This window comes from Stenella coeruleoalba (genome assembly GCF_951394435.1).
Source record: "Stenella coeruleoalba genome assembly, chromosome: 3".
NCBI lineage: Eukaryota > Metazoa > Chordata > Mammalia > Artiodactyla > Delphinidae > Stenella > Stenella coeruleoalba.
In genome coordinates, this window is record NC_137148.1 from 87,356,487 (window position 1) to 87,375,882 (window position 19,396).

The following is a 19,396-nucleotide window of genomic DNA, read 5'->3' on the forward strand; positions in this document are numbered from 1 at the left end:
GATACACACTTAGATAAAGTTTGAAGAGAGGTATTATTAAATATACGTACCATTAGATAATGTGGTTTTGTCTCCTCAGGAAAATATTGAAGTGATTTGAATTTACACAAATCAGCATTATAGAAAATAATTATGATTAGCCCAGTGTCACAGAGGCAATGACTCTAAAGTTGGCCATTTAAAGGATAAGTAGCGTTTTGCCAAGTTCAGAAGGAGGTTCCAGTATGTCAGAGAGAAAACAGCAAGAAGCTAAATCATGGAGGAATAAATGTGCAGGGAGTGTTCAAATGCTTTGAGTTCAACAACATTGAAAGAGGGTTGTAGGGAGCTGAGACCTGAAAAGTTGGTTGGAAATGGACTGTAAAAGGGCTTGGCTATATTCTAAATATATTTGGATTTAAAGCTACCGGTAACCGAGTACACTGGTGGTTTTAAAACAAATGACACTGAAAAAATGACACTGAAGCAATGCTTCAAATTAAAATACAGATAGGGATTTATCTTTCTAGTTATTTGTTTATGTATTATTTTTTGGCCTTGAACTATCTAGGTGGGTGTTCTAACCTTGCCTATGAGTTAGAATCACCTTGAGAGCTTTTTAAAAAAGAACGTGCCAAGGCCCCACTCCCTGTTTTAGGTTAGGGGCCGGGATTTTGGATCTGTAATTTTTAAAAGCTCTCCAGGGAATTCTAATTAGCATAGAGAATAGAGAATCACTGATCTAGGTAATTTCTTTTTACCTTAATGAGTTCAATATTTCAGGGAAAAAAAAAAAAAAAGTAAGTTCTGTACTTAGGAGAAATGTCCCAGCTATCCATGAAGGCAGGAATGTTAATACTTCCAAGAACTGAATTTCATGATCCTCTCTATTAAAATGAAGTGATACTATAAAAATAATTTTCACATAGCACAAAACACAATACCATCTCCAAGACGTGGTTGCAGTGCAAAGCTTACTTTTAAATATGGATTAGTCTTCCTTTTTAGACTAGTCTGGACTTCCTTTTTGTATTAGCTGCCTCCAGAAAGAAGTGGAGATCTATTGAGTCAAGTGTCCAGATAAATAAATGAAACAAGCTGGTGTATCAAACCCCACAGTCCACAGACTAAGCAACTCTTGTCTAATATAGCAGTTACATCCAGAAGAAATAATAAAGGAAATAAACTCAGGATCAAAGATTTAAAAAATGATAATTAGATGAAAAAACTTTCTAACAGGTGACTAACATAATGGTACTTAAGCTAACTCCGCTATCTATCTTCCCAGAACTTTAGAATTCATTCCAAAGGCCTAAGAACCCAGGTTCTATCACCAAACTGTTACCCAGCTATCCTGTGCACAGACTATTTGAAGTTACTTAATGAAGGCTCCTCTCTTCTTTACCCCCTTTTATAAGAGCTTTCTCAGAATCTTTAGGAATAACTCTTCACTAGCTTTTCTTTCCTTACAGACCCTAGGAAATGCTCCTTTTCTATTTCTGATCTAGTTGCCTCTCCTGGGTGCAGCCTAAAAGAGGGAGGAAAAAAAACCTCTACTAAATAGAGTACCATGTCTTTACCTTCAGCTTGTGGCCTTCAAATTCCATCATGAATTTTCCACTTTTCCTCATTCTCTCTTTAATTTTCTGGCACTTCCTGGAGTTTGCTTCCCAGCATGTCTTCTCTTGAAGTCTGTGCATAAGTAGAAGCAGTTTTACAAGTTGCTGAAATATCCTTAAAGAGGCATTTTTAGAATTTCTTACTTATGAATTGCCTATGTGTTGTTTTGCTCATTTCAAACTATAGTTTAAATAAGACCTACATAGCAAACTTTTTAAACAGACAGAATTTTGAGCAGTCATTTTGATAAACAGCTAAACCAAATAATTAGGCACACATGTAAGTATGTGTTATGTTTCTCTGTATTACAAATGTGTATGTGCTTACATATAATTTCAAAAGAAGCAAACAAGAACTGGTTGATTCAATTTCCACATCACTTTTCATTAGCTAGACTTCAGTATATATACCATAGAGCTATGTGGCCAATATTCAACCATAAAGCTGATATTGGTAGGTGATATTATTCCCATGAAATATGTTTGTCTTGTCTTTTACTATTTGAACATGTATGTACTCTTACAGCTCTGTATTTCCCCTCTTCAAATTTTTAAATAAAAATTACCAAATAAAATCTATCTGCATTTTAAAAATCTAATCAATCAACTAAGTATACTATCCTAAAATGGTCTTTGTGAATTATTAAATAACATTACACTCCTTGCTTAAAGGAATACAGATTACCATGAATGCACATTACAAAATAAATAAATAAATAATAAATAAAAATTTGTATTTATGTTTTATTACAATGGCAACATAGATATCTGCAGCATACCTTTATTTAAATAAAAAGAATATATGTAGACTTTTCAGAAATAAAGTTAACCTGTACTTTTTTCTCAAATATATATAAACTAATAATTAGGATACTTTTCTCCCACCAGCTACAACTACCATCATCCAAAAAGCATGTAAATTTGTGTGCTTTTGCATTTTTTACTTGTTTAGAGACACACCCCCCAAGGGGGCTAGAACATATTTAAAAATTTAATTGATGCCATTATGTACATACACATGTAGCATATTTATGAGCATATATACAGACAGAGAAAGAACTTTTTTGTTGTTGTTGTTGTGGCCTCTCCCGTTGCGGAGCACAGGCTCCTGACGCGCAGGCTCAACGGCCATGGCTCACGGGCCCAGCCGCTCCGCGGCATGTGGGATCTTCCTAGACCGGGGCACGAACCCGTATCCCCTGCATCGGCAGGCGAACTCTCAACCACTGCGCCACCAGGGAAGCCCAAGAACTTATTTTTCAATCAATATTCACCCAAGATTTTCATCAACTTCTGTGAGAATTCTATTTAAAGACGAGCAGAGGATAACCCTTAGTCAGTGAGCATGATTTCATGAAATAGGAAATGCTGTTTCTAAGCCCCTTTTTAGCATTGGCTTTACTTTTTCTCCCCAGATCTAAACTGGCTAAGCAAAATAGAATTACGGCAAACTAAGAAACTCTTTCCTCAAATTATGTGCATATTTTTTACATAAAAATCTCAGGGGATATTTTGGAGTATGGATTTTTTTTTTTTGTAGTCATCTAAATAATTGTCTCAAATTTTTTCCCATTTTTCTTGGCCATGGTAGAGATGGTTTTTAAAGTATATTATTTATTTTTTAGGGAAATTGTCCTCTTACTGCAGATTTATAACTCTAGTCTGAGACTTCCAAATACCTTATGCCAACATTGTAAATTTTATTGTGATGTCATAAAGTTACAGTTAGGGTATAATTTTTTAAAGGCATTTCATTTTGTAGTTTGGAATAATAGTTATAAAGCTGGTCTCTATAGAAACCACTGCAACTTGTGATTTTAGAACATCAGATAATAATGCAGAGGATTATTGGCCAAAACTTTTTTTTTTTTTTTGGATTTTTAAAGAATTTATTCTGTTAAGAAATATAACAGGGGATGATGGCCACAGACATATTACAATTGCGGGCCCGGGGCAAATAGTAGAGAAAAAGCCTCCTTTTTTTTAAATCGCAATTAATCAAAGACTCTACTCCCAGTCCCTGAAATGAAATATAGTCCCTTTCAAGGTTGATGTTGAGTTTCCAGACCTTTAAGCACTATTAACAGCCAGCTTTCATTATTTCTAGGTGAATTCAGCAATACTCCATTCTTGTTAGAAATTGTGAAAGATGTTTCTGTGAAAGCTGTTAAAACCACAATCAAGAAATCTGGTAAATTCTGCTAATTGGTCAGTTCCATTATTCTGTTTCTCATCTCAATCTAGCTATCATTTGTTTGTAAGATACACCCATAAACAAGAAACATTAAGACAGAAATACAGAGGCACTGTCCTCAAACTCTCTGAGGGCTAGCAGTCTTCATGAAACTTCATGTGGGAGTAGAAGGCTTCTTGATCTGGGAAGGTTTTTCCACAGATGTAACAGGAACGGTGCCACGCTACTTGTGTGAGCGTCGGATATGGCTGTCGTGGGCAGCATGGGACGCAAAAAATTTGGCACGGTACTTGCATTTGAAGGGCTCCTCCCCAGAGTGCTTCCTGATATGTGTGCGGAGTATACTAGAGGCAGTGAACGTCTTGGTACAATACACACAGTGGTAGAGTCTGTCTCCAGAGTGGACTCTCATGTGTTTGTTTAGGTTGGAAGATTGAGAGAAACATTTCCCATACACAGAACACTTGTGAGGCCGATGCTTCTCACGAATGTGAAGGATCCGGATCCGGAGCCGTTCTCACTTCTCAAAGGATCGTTGCATAAAGAACAGGGAAATTTCCTGTCACGCTTGTCCACACATGGGGTGTACTTGAGATGCTTGTCTCTGTAATGTTCGTAGGTAAATACTTTTCCACATCTTTCACACGTGTACCCTTCTGCAGACTCTTCCGAGGGCCCAGATGCTTGGTTCCACTGCTTTATGACCTGCAGGCTCACAGGAATGTCCAAAAACTTCTCATAGCAATCTCCATACCACGCAAGGAGCTCTGGGTTCTGGGAGATCTCCCTGCAGCTTTCATAAAAGATCTGCCCTTGACATTGTACGGCAACTAAGTTCTGCTCCGTGGGGAAACAAACACAGTTGACATAGGACATCCAGTTCCCTGCACCTCCTTTTCCATCAATAAAGTGGCTCAAATGACCATCTTCAAAGAGGTCCCACATCAGGGAATTATCCCCGTACGTCCTGACTTAGCTGGTGTTGACCACTTTACCCTGAAAGGGCCCGAACCTGACTCCTTTGTTTGTGACAGGGCTACTGAAGAACACACCAAAATGTGCCACTTCACTGAATTTCGTCCGTCCGAGGCAGAGACCTTCTGGTAGCTGAAGGGAGTTGTTATCCAGAGTCTGAGGCAGAGAATCAGACCCAGAGCTGTCTATGGGGACCAGGAGGCCCGAAATTGCCTGGTGCAGGTGGGCGGAGTTCTGACAGCTGGGGATGACCCCATATAGAGCTAAGTGCAGGTCTTCCTGGGTGAAGTGGTAATGGTGAGATGCCTTCCCCTCTTGGTTCATGAGTTTGGGGCCATCCTCAGAGCGCTCTCTTTGAGAGTGCAGCAGCCGAGCACTCCAAAACTTAAAATGAGAAACATGTTACTGAAATGACTCTTTCTAAACTCAAGTCTCGAAGGAAAATGTGCCGTTAAAATGATTACCTTTTAATCAGAGATTCTCACTCTCATTTTCCATTAGTCTACCTTTTTGGGGGCATATGATGTATACTAAATTAAATAGGGTTTATTGGTTCATCTAGATTCTGAATTACCCTCCGTTCCTATGCATTAGGAGAGTGCTTTTCTTAGCCCTTTTCCTTGAAATTCATCAGGATCTTTTATGTGGACTAGCTAGTATTCTGCGCACTTCCAATGCTTAATAAATATTACAATATAATATTAGCATAATAATAAATCATCTTAATGTATTACATGGGCTATTAAGTGAGATCCTATTCAGTTTGAGCCAAGACATCAAAAAGTTTTGTTTTCTCTATATGCATACAAAGTAATTTAAAAACTCCCTTTCCATGAAATATCCTTGCATCCATAAGATGTCTACATATTACAGAGTGAAGTGGTGAAGTGTGTATCTTCCAGTTACGTATTTCATTGGTTCAATTTATTCCAGGGCCTGAATTTGCCATTTTAATAAGAGGAAATTTAAAATTGGGCAGACAAAAATGGAAATAGCACCATTTGTCAAGTAAATGCCCTTTTCCCAATGGCAATTCTGAACTCTTTATAAAGGATTTCCAGGCCAGCAGCTAGGTAGTGTTCCTTGCCACTAAGAAGTCCTGCTTTGTCTGTGATTGGTTATATCACACACCTAGACTAACAGCCACTGAAAACATGAGGATTTTCTTTATAGTTACAGAAACAAGAATGAAGTAAAAAATATTCTGTTAATAAAATCTCATCCTAACTGGTTGCTGTGAGGGAGGTCCTAGTTTGAAACTGCCAACAAAGCTAAAAATAAAGACATTTCCCCTTCCAAAAGTATTGTTCAAACACTATACATTTTATCTACCAATATGTGACTCAAATAGGATAAAAATGATTCAGAATCTGTGATAGATAGCACAATGGCCAAAATTTTTTCTCCCGTATGGTTTAACTTTGCAGTTAGCCCCTTGCATCAATAGACAGTCTATTTTTTCACCCCTTGAATCTGAGCTGACCTTGGACATCCTTTGGCTGAAAGGCTGTTGAGCCAATTCTGAGCCACACCTCAAGAGGCATTCAAGTTTCCACTCTTTCTCTAGGAACCCTGCCCAATGGCCATATGGACAAGTCGAAGCTAGCCTTCTGGTTGATGAGAGACACGTAGCTCATTCACCCCCATTGTCCCAGGCAATCCCCAGATGCAGAGTTAACCAGCTGACTGGCAGCGACCAGCAGATACATGAGAAATTTCCAGCTGAGACTAGAAGAGCTTCACAGCTGAGCCCAGCCTAAACTGCCCACCCAAAGAATCCTGTCCTCAATAAATGGTCCTTGTTTTGAACAACTAAATTTTGGGGTGGTTTGTTATATAGCAATACACAACAGATTCATCCATTTCTTAAATTATCGGAAATGAAATTTTGGATATTATTCACCTCAAATTAATGTTATTCTTTCATAACTTTGATTTCCATTACTGAGTTACTTGGTGCTAAATCTGTAATTGGGGAACTTCCCTGGTGGCACAGGGGTTAAGAATCCGCCTGCCAATGCAGGGGACATGGGTTCGAGCCCTGGTCTGGGGAGATCCCACATGCCACGGAGCAACTAAGCCCATGCACCACAACTACTGAGCCTGTGCTCTAGAGCCCGCGAGCCACAACTACTGAAGCCGCACGCCACAACTACTGAAGCCTGTGCGCCTAGAGCCCATGCTCCACAACAAGAGAAGTCACGGCAATGAGAAACCCATGCACCACAACTAAGAGTAGCCCCTGCTCACCACAACTAGAGAAAGCCCACACGCAGCAATGAAGACCCAAAGCAGCCAAAAATAAATAAATTTATTTATTTAAAAAAAAAACTGAAACTTTAAAATAAATAAGTAAATAAATCTGTAATTGGTGACATGGTTTTCTGAATATTTCTAATAGGAGTGTTTGTTTCTGCTACTTCATAAATTTCATAGGGAGTCTTTTTTCTTCAATAAAAACTTTACATGGAACCCTAAATGAACACAATTAACATTCAGGCCCTTCTGATCCTCTTAGCATAATGTCATTTGCTTAGAATAGCAAGCCTGAAGAGATGATTTATCCAGAGGCGATTCTTCTTCTAAAGTGGCGTCCAGCCAGAAAAAAATGAAAAGGTAAAATCAAAGGAAGCTATGTTTAGCTTCATCTCAAATCTCCACATCACTCACTACATTGATTTAACGTCATGGCACCTCCATCTTTCAGCAGGAGGATCTGGCACAAGACAGAAACTGTAGTGACCCTGTAAGGGTCATCTTGCTGTCAGCCTCAAATTACAACATCTCTGCTCTTGTCTGACAGCCATGGCAGGACTGGGGATGTACAGCCCTCTTTCCATAGGTGGAATAGATGGGTTTTCAAGGAAGTGAGATATAAAGTGAAATGTCATATATCAAGTCTTCTCTGCCTATAATTTAAAGTTCTAAAATGGGAGAAAGTTTGGTCAAGTTCCTTATACGCAATCCCCCTAAGTCTGTTTATTAACCTGAGTTTCTAATCTGTGCCACGTAGGGTGGAGTCTAATCCAGACTCAAAGTTGTCAGCATTCATCTCACTTTCTTCCTCTGCAGCAACTGAACCACTGGCCACACTTTCTTCTCGAGACTTTCTTACTCGTTGATGTTCGTTACTCCACATTTTCAGAGTTCTCGTCTTTTGTCTCCAACTAATTTCTTCTGCCTGCTTGACTATGACTCACAGCCCGGTGCCAGGCACATAGTGAACACAATACATATTTGTGGTATGAATGCCCAGCCCTTAAATATAGGTGTTTTTCTTTAGCCCTCTTTTCTTTCTTTACTGACATGATCTTTAACAATCACATTCATATTCATAGCTCTAATTATATTTTCTTTGTGGATCGGGATAAAGACCCCCATCAGTTCCCAAAATGAGAACTTCTCGCTAACAGACTTGATAAAGCAGTGGACTCAGTATTCCATCAAGGGATGTCACACTTCATTTCTCGATTTCTCATTTCTATATCAAGTTGCCTCCGAACCAATCTCAGCCACCCACTCTTACCTCCATCTGATATTTACTGCATTCTGCAGCTGGAGTGATCTGTTCCAGAGGGAACCGTCACGCTCTACCAGTTAATGGCTTCCCATACCTGTCAAAATAAAGATAAAATTCTTAACATGGCTACCAACCCCTGCATGAGCTGATCCTTGCCTTCCTCTCTGACCTCACCTTACAGGACCCTCCCCACACTCACTAACTCCAGCCACAATGACTTCCTCTCATGTCCTCAAAGAAGCCATGCATCTCCCTGTCTCCAGGTGCCCCCTCTGCCCGAAACATTTAGAGTCCCACCTGTTTGACTCATTCATCCTTCAAGTCTCAGCTCAGATGCCATTTTCTAGGGGAAGTCTCTTCTGACTCCATAGAATAGAGTAGGACTCCTCTAACCACATGGCACTGAGTTCCCTTCATACTATCAACACTGGTCCCCTGATTGAAACTGTATAAGTGTGTGGCATTTCCTCCATTTCCCCTTCTAGTTCAGTTCCTCCCCATCACCTCTCCAGAGCTTAGCACTGTACACAGCACACAGTAGACACTCTATTAATATATATTCAGCGAGGGAGGGAAAATAGTGTACTAGTACTTTACGCTGTGTTTTCCCTTGTGTTTTCTGTGAGGAACCAGATCTCAGGGCTATACAAAACTTTCTCCCTCAGAAAGTTTAACCAGAGAAGTTCTGCACAACGAATCCCAGCAGAGATGTACAAAAACAGCCTTAAGGAAGTACTTGCAACCTAGAGCCAGACCTAAAGGAGGGTCTCTCCATTTCTAAAGAAGGAAGGTGGCAACCTCAAAGGGAGCCAGTCAACTATGGAGCAAAGAAAATGAAAGGAACTGAGGCAAATGCAGTTCTAATTCCTGAAGTAGTAGTCCCAGGAAAGGGTGCCTGGTCAGCTTGACAGGTAAATCCAAATTGTAAACATCTCCACCCAAGAGTCTCGGCATAATACCTGAAACATTTAACTCATCTAATGTCCTCCTTTGTTGTGAGGCCTCCAAACATTTGCACACCCTCCCCACCCCCCGCACCCTCCCCTGCGAGTAGCTTGCCATTCATTTATTTTTTCATTCATTCATAAATTTATTGAGCATCTAATATGTGCTATGCCTTGAGGATATAGTAGTAAGTAAGACAGAGCTGGTCCTGCCCTCACAGAGTATTACAGTCTATCAAGTGACAGACAAGAAAGCAATTTACCATAAAAGTGTTGGGTCCTAAAGCGTAATAATGCTGCCTGCCTGCCTAAAATCCTTTCTTCAGAGAATCTCTCCTTCTCTCATCCGGTGACGCTATCCATTGCCATGACATAGCACACTACCATACCACCGCACCCTTATCACCACAGGGTCAATCAGGCTGGTCAGGGCCTCACTGAGATTTGTGAATGAAGCCAGGATTGAGAGGGCCTCTCTTCTCTGGGGATTTTGAGTTATGTGGATATAGGTTTGGGGCTGCCAGCAACCATCTTGCCTATGCTGGGGAGAGAGCCACCAGATCTAACAAATTAAAATACAGTACACAATTATTTGTTCAATCAACAAACACTTATTGAGCACCTACTCTGTGTCCAGTACTTTTCTAAGAGCTGAGAATTCATCAGTGAACCAAACAGATTCAAATCCCTGCCCTATGGTGTTTCCTTCCTAGTGGAGAGAGAAATTAACAAATAAGACTAACAGATAAAACATATGGTACACTGAAGAGTGATACATGCCAAGTTAGGGAGGTAAGGGAGCAGCCACATGAATACAAGGAAAAGCAATCCAGGCAGAAGGAATAGCAAGCACAGGGGTCTGAGTGGGGAAAGTGTCCAGAGTATTGGGGGATGCCACCCTGGCTGGGGAGAGTTGAATGAAGGGACCAGCAGAAGGAGATAAAGTCCTAGGAGGTAATAGGGGCCAGATCTTCCAGGCATCACAGGCCTTTGTAAAGACTGCGACTTTTACTTCCACTGTGACTCTTACTTTGAGTGAGATGGGAAGAGTAAAGGGTTTAGAGCTGAGGGTCAGACTGACGTTTCAGAGGCTCAATCTGGATATTCTGAGAATCCAGGGCAGAGCAGAGAAGCTGGGAGACCAGAAGGAGGACTTATGTTAAGGACAAAGTCTGTTCTTGGTTAGTTGCTACTATCATTAATTACATTATATTCACATTAGGTAAGTTGCACATGTCAGGATTTCAGAATTACTATACAATTTTATGTTTTTTATTAATTTTTTTCTTTCCTTGGTACCATTTGACATTGAAGCCCAACGACGTTCAGTTTGCGGTTAAGGAAACGGTAATGGAGATACTTACATATCAATAAACGATCCCTATCCCAGGATTTCAGTTTCTGAAGCATTATTATATGAGGGGAGAGTTTAAACGTCATCACCCTTGTTCCTTGATACGACAAGTCAAAAAGCAACCCCTCTACAGACAGAGGGCAAATTAGTTGCTGGTTCCTGTGTAGATGAATTATGGCTTAAGGAGTAATAAAAATTTTGAATTACTAAACAACTTACATTGAAAGAAATAAGAAGAGAGGAAAGATGCATGAGCTTAGGGAAAGGATTTTATAATGTACCCCAGTCGACTCAATGATAAATGTACATAATTAATCATAGATGCCATTTTTGCAAGTGATATTTTTAAATGATAGAGGCAATTATCTGTACAATTACATATGCACAGCAATGCATTATTTTCTGCTTTCAACAGGCAACCTACCCTACAGAATAGGTAAGGAAGAGACTTACCTAATTTAGCACCTAATTTTAACCTCTATCTCAAGAGGACATTTTTTGGTAATTAGAGGAGGTTCAGAAAAGGAATGTAAAATGGTGACTTCTTGGTTCACCTACTATCCTGGTGAAACTATTTAATCACTATGGTTTAAAGCCATAAAATATAAGTTACATTCTCTTTTTTTAAAGAAACATAAAATAATTTTCTAAATAAACATTTAGAATGTTTTCCAATAAACATTCTGGAAATAAATTATAAAACTTGTGAAAATGAAAGAATATTTGCTACTCTTTTTTGTTGTTGGGGAATGCTTTTTTATTTTTTTCTTTTTTGTTTTTTTTAAATTCACATCTTTATTGGAGTATAATTGCTTTACAATATTGTGTTAGTTTCTGCTCTATAACAAAGTGAAGCAGCTATATGTATGCATACATCCCCATATCCCCTCCCTCTTGCGTCTCCTCCCACCCTCCCTATCCCACCCCTCTAGGTGGTCACAAAGCACTGAGCTGATCTCCCTGTGCTATACAGTTGCTTCCCACTAGCTATCTATTTTACATTTGGTAGTGTATATATGTCAATGCTACTCTCTTACTTCATCCCAGCTTACCCTTCCCCCCCCAGCCCCCATCTCCTCAAATCCATTCTCTACATCTGTGTCTTTATTCTGGTCCTGACCCTAGGTTCATCAGAACCATTTTGTTTTTAGATTCCATATATATGTGTTAGCATATGGTATTTGTTTTTCTCTTTCTGACTTACTTCACTCTGTATGACAGACTCTAGGTCCATCCACCTCACTACAAATAACTCAATTTCGTTGCTTTTTAGAGCTGAGTAATATTCCATTGTATATATGTGCCACATCTTCTTTATCCATTTATCTGTCGATGGACACTTAGGTTGCTTCCATGTCCTGGTTATTGTAAATAGCACTGCAATGAACATTGTGGTACATGTCTCTTTTTGAATTATGGTTTTCTCAGGGTATATGCCCAGTAGTGGGATTGCTGGGTCATATGGTAGTTCTATTTGTAGTTTTTTAAGGAACCTCCATACTGTTCTCCATAGTGGCTGTATTAATTTACATTCTCACCAACAGTGTAAGAGGGTTCCCTTTTCTCCACACCCTCTCCAGCATTTATTGCTTGTAGATTTTTTGGTGATGGCCATTCTGACCAGTGTGAGGTGATACCCCACTGTCATTTTGATTTGCAATTCTCTAATGATTAGTGATGTTGAGCATCCTTTCATGTGTTTGTTGGCAATCTGTATATCTTCTTTGGAGAAATGTCTATTTAGGTCTTCTGCACATCTTTGGATTGGGTTGGGTTTTTTTTTGATATTGTGCTGCATGAGCTGCTTGTATATTTTGGAGATTAATCCTTTGTCAGTTGCTTCATTTGCAAATGTTTTCTCCCATTCTGAGGGTTGTCTTTTCATCTTGCTTATGGTTTCCTTTGCTGTGCAAAAGGTTTTAAGTTTCATTAGGTTCTATTTGTTTATTTTTGTTTTGATTTCCATTTCTCTAGGAGGTGGGTCAAAAAGGATCTTGCTGTGATTTATGCCATAGAATGTTCTGCCTATGTTTTCCTCTAAGAGTTTTATAGTGTCTGGCCTTACCTTTAGGTCTTTAATACATTTTGAGTTTATTTTTGTGTATGGTGTTAGGAAGTGTTCTAATTTCATTCTTTTACATGTAGCTGTGCAGTTTTCCCAGCACCACTTATTGAAGAGGCTATCTTTTCTCCATTGTATATTCTTGCCTCCTTTATCAAACATAAGGTGACCATATGTGTATGGGTTTACCTCTGGGCTTCCTATCCTGTTCCATTGATCTATATTTCTGTTTTTGTGCCAGTACCATACTGTCTTGATTACTGTAGCTTTGTAGTATAGTCTGAAGTCCAGGAGCATGATTCCTCCAGCTCTGTTTTTCTTTCTCAAGATTGCTTTGGCTATTCAGGGTCTTTTGTGTTTCCATACAAGTTGTGAAATTTTTTGTTCTGGTTCTGTGAAAAATGCCATTGGCAGTTTGACAGGGATTGCATTGAATCTGTAGGTTGCTTTGGGTAGTATAGTCATTTTCACAATGTTGATTCTTCCAATCCAAGAACATGGTATATCTCTCCATCTGTTTGTATCATCTTTAATTTCTTTCATCAGTGTCTTAAAGTTTTCTGCATACAGGTCTTTTGTCTCCTTAGGTAGGTTTATTCCTAGGTATTTTATTCTGTTTGTTGCAATGGTAAACGGAAGTGTTTCCTTAATTTCTCTTTCAGATTTTACATCATTAGTGCATAGGAATGCAAGAGATTTCTGTGCATTAATTTTGTATCCTGCTACTTTACCAAATTCATTGATTAGTTCTAGTAGCTTTCTGGTAGCATTTTTAGGATTCTCTATGTATAGTATCATGTCCTCTGCAAACAGTGACAGTTTTACTTCTCCTTTTCTGATTTGGATTCCTTTTAATTCTTTTTCTTCTCTGATTGCATGGCTAAAACTTCCAAAACTATGTTGAATAATAGTGGTGGATACTTCCTACTAAATTATTCTTTCTATTAAAATGAGAAAGAAAAATTCAGCAACTCCAGTAGGCAATGGCCTTTTTTTTTTTTTAACTTGATAGAATGAATACATCCGCTCTGTGCTATTTCTTTATCCTGATGGTCTTATCTTACAAAGGCAGTAAGCTGTGGTGAAGGGTTCAGTCTGGAATCAGACCAAACATTGCTTCAAATCTGGTTCAGCAATTTACTATGATTCTAACTCTGAGCAACTTACTTAACATTGCTGAGCTTCAATTGCTTTGTAAAAGTGAGTCTAATCATATCAATCTCATAAAATATGCTGTGAGTAGTACAGGAGATAATGTTTATCAAGTATCTGGTCTAATGTCAGGGATTCAACACATGTTCAATACTGTAGGTAGTATTAATGTTAAGTCCTCCCCCTCAAGTTCTTTAACATCTTACCCGACTAAAATAGATCGTAATGTCAACTATCATTCACTCATTCTACCAATGTGTATTGAGTGCTGTGCATACTTACAAGATATCAGTGTATAAATAAATGAGTCATTTTGGATGTAAGTAAAGAAAGGATGGATTATTCAGGCTAGCAATTTTGATCTCTAACTCAGATTGTCTATAACTGTGTTGTCCATACGACAGCTACACACATGGTTCTTGAGCACTTGAAATGTGACAATTTTAAATTGAGATATACTGAATATGTAAAATATACTCCAGATTTTGAAAACTCATGTTTTAAAAAAAGACTGCAAAGTATCTCTTTACGTTTTTTTTGATATTGATCACATGTTGAAATGATAATATTTTGTATATACTAGGTTACATAAAATATATTATTTAAATGAATTTTTTTCTGTTACTTTTTTAGATATATGGCTATGGGGAAATTTTAAATTTGTTGCTCACATTTGTGGCTACAATTATGTTTCTATTGGGCGGCACTTATCTAAATATTTAAATACAGTAAGAAAGGAGGAAAGATTGGAAAGGAGGGTGGGAAGGGGGAAGGAAGGAACATAAAAAGAATCTTCAAGATCTAAAAGATATAAGCCTTAAAAGATCACATAGTGGCACAGTCATTTCTCCACATAACACCAATGACAAAAATATCTGGGAGACTGAGATACTGTACTTATAGCACAATGCCAGTTACTTGGCAAATGCCAGCTTGTAATACTTATTTGTTTCATGATCACCTCTCATATTTTAGGCACCATACTAGTTGCTACAGTTACAATGATGAACAAAACAATCCCGTCTATCCAGGAGTACTCAGTCTAATGAGAATTACAAACAAGAAAAAATTTTGCAAACTTTTTTGTTTTGTATTTTATATTGTTCTCATGGACATAAAAGATACAATGTTCTAATTTTCTTTCAGAGTTTGTACATACTTCTCCACATCTGACCCTTATTAGCATAATTTCTGTTTTGTTCTTGTGAAAATTAAGAGCAAAGGGATATCGAAAGTCATTTTTAGTTCCTCTGGCAAAAATTTCATTGACTAATATACTGCAAAGTTGTTCAGTAACAAAAATCAATTTAGAAGCACTCAGCTGGCATATATTTCTATATCATACATATCATTCTCACGCAAAATCATTCCTGAATCCTCCTACAATATTTCAGGCTGCCTATGTAGTCATGCTTGTATATACGTGTATGCAAACCATTTGCATTCAAATATGCAGAGCAAACCCTTCATTTTGGAGCAATCACGGCTCTCGCCCACCCCCTTCCACCACCACCTCCCCCCCACCAAGCTCTAAGAGGAAGGAGCCCGCAGCTCTGGCAGCTCCTGGCCTTTTGTCGTGCTGATTAGAACTGAGCTGAGCTGCAGGATTTACATCTTAAAGGAAACCAAGCCCTGGCCCCAGAAACCGATCGATCCCTGAAGGAGGAGGAGAGAAAAGGAAAAGCTTACAGGAGCCAGAGTTGGGAAGCCGAGTTTGGGGGAGTGGGGGGGGGAGGGGGAGAGAGAGAGAGAGAGAGAGAGAGAAAGGAAACAGAGAACAGTTACCATGGCGAGCCGTGGAGCCGTGCAAGATATTGAGATTTGAGATGAAACTGAAATACTGAGCTATTGATAAGGGATGAGATTCTGAGAGAGAAGAGAAATGAAGGCAGAATGAGCAGAGGCAAGAAGATCCCAAGACTTGCTGAGGGTTATATAATCCTTTGGTGATTTTCTGAGAGGCTGCAATGAGGATTTAAAATGCTTTTCATTAATTCTTGCCTATCCAACTGGTGTTTCTACCTGCTTTGTAACCATTGACGCTGGTGAGAGCAGCTGGGTTAAATTAATTAAACAACGAGGCTGAGGCTGTTAGACTGAAGGGGCTCTAATGCTGTGCCAGCCTGTAGGCAAACCTAAATCTAAGCTTGTAAATGCCTCCAGGTTAGGAATGAAAATGCTAAGGACAGCCAATCACAAACAGCCTACTTGGCTTTAAACCACAGCCAGTCAAATAATTTCCTTTCTTTGCTTCCACACTTTCTCTATATAAGTCTTTCCTGAGCTCCTGTGGTCCAGTGTTCCCACCACTTCTGGTTTGGTGCTGCCTGATGCAAATCAGTTTTTGCTCAAACTTAAAATTTTTATTCTGCCTCGGTTTATCTTTTAACAGTTCAAAGCAGCCCAGCTCTCTCTGGGTTCCTGGTGCTACTTCAGTAACTCAGTCTGGAAAGTGAAGGTTGTCCCAAGCCCTGTGCAGCACAGTGGCAACTATGGCAGTCTCTATCACCCTCACCCAGAAGATGCTCCAGAAATACGGGCTGAATGAAAAAATCTCTGGGGTCTGAAGGGAGATTCGATGTTGGTATCTCCAAACACAGACTAGGTATGCGGCAGCTGACTGAATAAACGCATCTGTATGGTTGGAGAAAGTGACAAGTACCGCTCCAAGCACGACCCTTCAGCCTTCATGTTTGTGATGCCAAGAGCTAGAACAGACCTGGTTTAGTGGTTTTATTCAGCTGTTTTGTTTGTTTTGTTTTGTTTTTTGATATTCAATTGTCCTTGACAAGAAATACACATTCTCAGTTTAAATACACAGGTCAATTTACTGCCTCTCCCGCCTCCTCCTGCCCCAGGTTCCCTAGTTGCAGGGCCATCCCACTGTCTCTTCAGCACAGGGCAATCCTGGGGGAAGGGAAGACCAGGGTATGTTGCCTAGAAACCTGAGAGAAACCATAGAGTTCCAGGCGAGGTGCACAATAGAATCATCAAAATCTTGTTTAGGCCCAATCCAGAATAATTAAAATGGAATTCCTGGGCCTCTGTAATTTTTTCAAGTCCCTGGGTCATTCTGACACTTCGTTAAGAGAAGAGAAGCACTCTCCCCTTCATCCTGACCAAGTTCAAGTCTGAGTCTTCACTTCCGACATCATAATACCGTAGGGTACAGTGAAGGCCTCCAGGCCTCTACAATTTAGTCAATAGCCCAGGTGTGAATCTGAAGGGAGATTCCTTACTCTATCCCTAACTATTGAGACCTGATGCCTTGGCTGGCTGGGCCGGTCCGGGTCATGCTGGCATCTTGGAAAAATTACTAACAGCTCCTCTTTCTCTCTTAAAGGAGCTCAGGTTTGGATGGTAATTTTATGGTCCCTCTACACATATCAAACAGGGAAAACCTAGCCTACCGTAGTATTTACCTGGGATTCCTTCCAGCAACAATGTTAATGTTCTTTCACTCTCTTCCTTCCTCAGATGTCTTTCTTTCCAGTCCTTTCTTCTTTCTCTTTCATCAGATAAGGCTTAAACACTCCAAACAGTCCATTCCCTCACTCTCCCCCCACCCGACATCCCTGAGAGTTTTCCTCTTCATCTCCACATGTGGAGAGCCCAGGAGGAGGCTGCAGCTTAAAGATTTTATCTTGTTTGTCCTGTTTGAGAGCCAGGAGAGAGGGAAGTAGCCTGAAGCTCTGTGGAGCCAGACCACCCCTGGCTTTTCTCCAGGAAAACTAGAGATATGGATAACTTGGATAAGTAGCAATATGGTCTATCAAGCACAACATTCAAAAGGAAATCACTGCAACTGATGAGGGAATCAGATATTGCCACCAAAGTGTGGACCTCAGACTACTACAGATAGAAAACGGAAACCATGGGATTTCCGGATTCACCCAAATCAGACTTCCCAAAAAGGAATGCGAAGGCCAGAAACTAGCATCTGCATCTTTCTGCATCTGGCTTAGGCTCTAAACTTAGTATCCTAATTCCTGTATCTCATACTTCTTATGCTTTGGTACTGGGTTTGCTTTTTGCTCCACCTTTGCCTTGTACCCTGATTGCAGTGCATTGTAATTCCCTCCACCCCCTATCTTGGGCTGACTCTCGCCTCATGGAGCTCTTCCTGGATTCCATTTCTAATTCTGGTGATTCCCCAGGAACACAGGCCAGGACTAGGAACTATCACTTGGGGCAAAGATGATATACAGGCCATGTCAATGGCAGAGAGTCTCGGACATTGTCATGAATGTCATTGATTTTTCTTCATGTTTACTACCTGGCCTGCTCTCTTCTCACCAGAATTCAGAAGATTTCTCTGCAGAGCTAATACTAGACAGCAGACTGGATCCCCTGAATCTGTTCTCACATTAAAGCGTGATTCTTTTCATGACCCTCCCCTTCCATTCAGTCAGGCTCTCTGTTTTCATCATATTCCCTACCACCGTCCTAAGCTGCCTCAGCTCTGCATCTGACTTTGATATGAGTTGTTAAATTAGTTTATGAACCAATTTTTGGATCATAAACTAACTACTGACATTTCCAGTTACAGAACTTAATTGTCCCATAAGGAGCAGCAGTTGCAAATTCAAATGACCACAAGGTGGGGAAGACAAGGTAACTGAATGAAGCAGGCTGGGTGGCAACTAGAGCAAGCTGGCAGGCACCTGCCCTGGATAAAGCATCTAGCTGCTGTCCTTTCTCAGTGAACTGTTGCCATGAAGGAATGCTGGCCCCAAATGCTAGATCTTTCCGATTTTCCAGAAAAAAAAAAGGTATCTAGATTCTTATGAACAGTCTACTATTTTTTAGAATATTGATGACTAATTTTAAAACATTTAAATTTCATCCTGGATAAACAAAACTCATCTGTGAGTAGCATCTGGTTTTCTGGTTACCAGTGTGCAATGGCTTTTCTAGTGTATGCTCAGACAAATTTCTACATAATTTTAAACATGATTTTAATATGGAAAAATCACCTGAGGCAACCCAACATCAAGGGATGTGAAATGCTAAAGGATATCCTGGAAATCTACAGATGCTGGTGTTTATGCATAAAAATGACAGCAGCAACAACAGAAATTCCTATTAAGTGACAAATAGCCACTTACGAAAATCTTTGAACGAAAGGAGATTTTAAACCTTCTATAAGAGGTCCACTGTGCGTTTTGTGCCTGAACACTTCATTTTTCATAAACAAAAAGCGTCTCATTGTCTTCCATTTTAAAACATCTTTGTCAGCGAAGATATTGAGGAGGTAGTTAGAGGGGAAAATAAAAACACTATAAAAGTTAGCAGTGAAATCAGTTAATCTCTTATCCCTTATGACAGTTTACATTTTGAGTGACAACTAAGGTTATCTACTTTGCAAATACTGTAGCTTTATTCTTGAGCAAGGTGATAGGAAAACACATTATTTTCCTCTATTACTGGACATTATCTTTTTAAAACAATCAGAATGTAATGCTTTAATACTTCAACACATGCAATACTTTGAAATGCAAAGTATTTCAACATGGGATGACAAAAATGGTCAACTGACGAAAATGCTAGAGCGGGGTTTCTCAACTTCAGTATATATAACTGACATTTTGAGTCTG

At 39.5% G+C, this 19,396-nt stretch overlaps 1 protein-coding gene and 1 pseudogene across 3 annotated transcripts in view; both read right to left on the bottom strand.

Moving 5' to 3' along the window:
- The window catches only part of EFNA5 (ephrin A5), a gene marked incomplete at its 3' end in the record, with an annotated part of 398,115 nt that overhangs the window by 279,800 nt on the left and 98,919 nt on the right, over positions 1-19,396 (bottom strand). For both annotated transcript variants that reach the window (XM_079917682.1, XM_079917683.1), the window contains exons 2-3: positions 8,294-8,381; positions 1,560-1,671 (exon numbers count right to left, since the gene is read on the bottom strand). The remainder of the gene's footprint in view (positions 1-1,559; positions 1,672-8,293; positions 8,382-19,396) is intronic.
- Positions 3,927-19,396, bottom strand: part of LOC307184860 (PR domain zinc finger protein 14-like) — a 51,518-nt pseudogene continuing 36,048 nt past the window's right edge. The window contains exon 2 of the transcript in view: positions 3,927-5,151. The product of the transcript in view is annotated as a PR domain zinc finger protein 14-like (transcript). The remainder of the gene's footprint in view (positions 5,152-19,396) is intronic.